This window comes from Dromiciops gliroides, chromosome 5 (assembly GCF_019393635.1).
Source record: "Dromiciops gliroides isolate mDroGli1 chromosome 5, mDroGli1.pri, whole genome shotgun sequence".
Taxonomy (NCBI): Eukaryota; Metazoa; Chordata; class Mammalia; order Microbiotheria; family Microbiotheriidae; genus Dromiciops; species Dromiciops gliroides.
In genome coordinates, this window is record NC_057865.1 from 218,920,988 (window position 1) to 218,923,727 (window position 2,740).

Sequence of the window (2,740 nt, forward strand, 5' to 3'; positions counted from 1 at the left end):
AGATAGCCATTTAATAATTATATATATATATATATATATATATTTTAGTGAGGCAATTGGGGTTAAGTGACTTGCCCAGGGTCACACAGCTAGTAAGTGTCTGAGGCTGGATTTGAACTCAGGTACTCCTGAATCCAGGGCCGGTGCTCTATCCACTGCGCCATCTAGCTGCCCCTTACCTAATTTCTTAATGGTATGTGTGATCATTAATATTCAAGTCATGTATCCATTTCAGAATGATCATATATGGTATAAAGATGTTGACCTAAGCCTTATATCTGCTGGACTATTTTCCAAATTTCCCAGAAATTCTTGTTAAAGAGGGAGTTCTTTCCTAGGTAGTTTATATTTTGGGACTTATCTAACACTGGGATATTCAATTCAACTTGATTTTTTTTCTTATCTATTCTATTGACCTACTTTTTGACTTCTTTTTAATCATTTATCAGATAGTTAGGATGATTACCACTTTGTGATATAAGTTGCGGTGTGGAAGTGCTATTTCTCTCCATTTCTATCTTTTTTCATTATTTACCTTGATATTCTAGATCTTTTGTTCCTCCAAATCTATTTTGTTATTGTTGTTGCTGTTAGTCTATCCTACTGGTAATTTGGCTGGTATAATACGAAATCTGTAACTTTGATAGTTGTATCATTTTTATTGTGTTGATATGGCCCAGCCATGAGCACTCCAGTTACTTAAGTTGTTAGTTAAGCTGTTCTTTATTTCTTGTAATTGTATCTATATAGGTGTTTGGATGTGCTTTGGTAGATTTCTTCCCAGATATTTTATGTATCTTGTAATTATTTTGAATGGGACTTCCCTTTTTCTTATGGCCACTTAGATTTTGTTATTGCTATATAGAAATGTTATTGATTTTTTGTGAACTTAATCTGTAGCTTACAACTTTACCAAAACTGTTGTTGCTTATTTTCTTTTCTGATTCCCAGGAATTGTTCTAAGTAAAACATCATGTCATCATCAAATAGGGATGGTTCTGTGTCCTCATTTTCTATTTTTATGCCTCTAACTTCTTTCTCTTGTCTTACTGTCATTGAGAGCATTTGTAGACCTACATCAAAGAGCAGCAGAGAAAAGGGAAAGCTTCTAGTGTATTTCCATTTCTTGTTTTGGGTTTTAGATGGATTCTTTTTGTCATATTAAAAAAAGATTCCTCTTTGCCAAGTTTTTAAAGCTCTTTTCATGCCATGGATCCTGTGTATTTTTTATACACATTAGTGCTCTTTTTTTTTTTTTTTTGCAATCCCCATCACTACCTCTCCTGTTCTCTCCCCATTTTGTTCCAGCCTTCTTCCCCACCCCCACCCCCACCTAAATAGAAAAACCCTTGAGCAAATAAGCAAAGAAATTCACATGCATTGGCCAGGCACTGTGCTAAGTACTGGGGAGATAAAACAGATTAAAGAAGGGGTAGTCCCAGACTTGAAAGGGCTTATGTTATGATAGTGGAAGAACGCCAAAGGTTTTTTTTTCACATTAAAGGCTATTGACTAAGGTCTCCCTCATTCTGCATTTCTGCAGAAGTTATTATAGCTCTTCCTTGACTAAGGTGCAGAACTTTACATGTGTATGTATATACACACACATATATATATATTTGTGTGTACTTGTGTACATGTATGTATATGTATGTACACACATACCTAATTACCTACATGTGTGAGGGTATATGTATATACCCGTATTAAATTTCATCCTATTTGTTCCAACCCATCTCTCTGTGTTGTAGATGCTTTTGGTTTTGGTCCAAACCAGTGGTTTTGTTAGTAAAGAGAGCCCCTACTGGTGATGAAGCTGTCTCTCCCAAAGGAGATAAACAACTTTTCTTCCCCTCCTCGTCTTAGAGAGACGTCTGGGGCAATGATAAGTGATTTGTCCAGGGTCACAAAGTCAGTCTTTGTCAGAAGTGGAACTTGAACCCAGGTCTCCCTGACAAAGACTGATCCTCTGGTTGCTATACCCTACCACCTCTTTTGGCCTTTGGACTTCTAAGACTGGGAGAGGGCCCTTCACCCTCCAAACACACCTCCTTTAAGCCACCAATCTCCACTTTGCTCAGGCTGTCCCTCTTGTTATCAGGAGGATGCCTAACATAACCTTCAGCGGGTGGGTATTCAATGTCCAGGACAATCTGCTACTCTTTGGATCCTGATTCTGCCATGCGGCTTATTAGCTACCCGTCCCAGCTTGGAGCAATTCACGAACTTGATAAGCATGCCAAAAAGGTAGAAGACAGAACTCTTGAGGCAGGTCAAAAGAAAGTCCCATTCCCCCACCCTCAAAGCTCACATTGTTCCATTATTAGTCAACATACTCTGATTGGTAAGTGGTGCTCTGTAATAATAACTGATATTATGATAGTGGTTTGCATACAATAGTAAGGTCAGCTAGGTGGCACAGTGGATAGAAGAACTCTGGGCCTGGAGTCAAGAAGACCTGAATTCAAATCTGGCCTCGGACACTTACTAGCTGTGTGACCCTGGGCAAGTCACTTAACTCTGTTGGCCTCAGTTTCCTCATCTGTAAAATGAGTTGGAGAAGGAAAAGGCAAACCACTTGCCAAGAAAACCCCAAAATGGCGTCACAAAGAGACAGACATCAGACATGACTAAATGACTAAACAACAACAACAAATAAATAGTAAGAGGTGGGCCAAAAATCACTTTTTTGAAAATTCTTTTTTCTTTATTTTTCACCATTTATGAAATCTGATTTTTC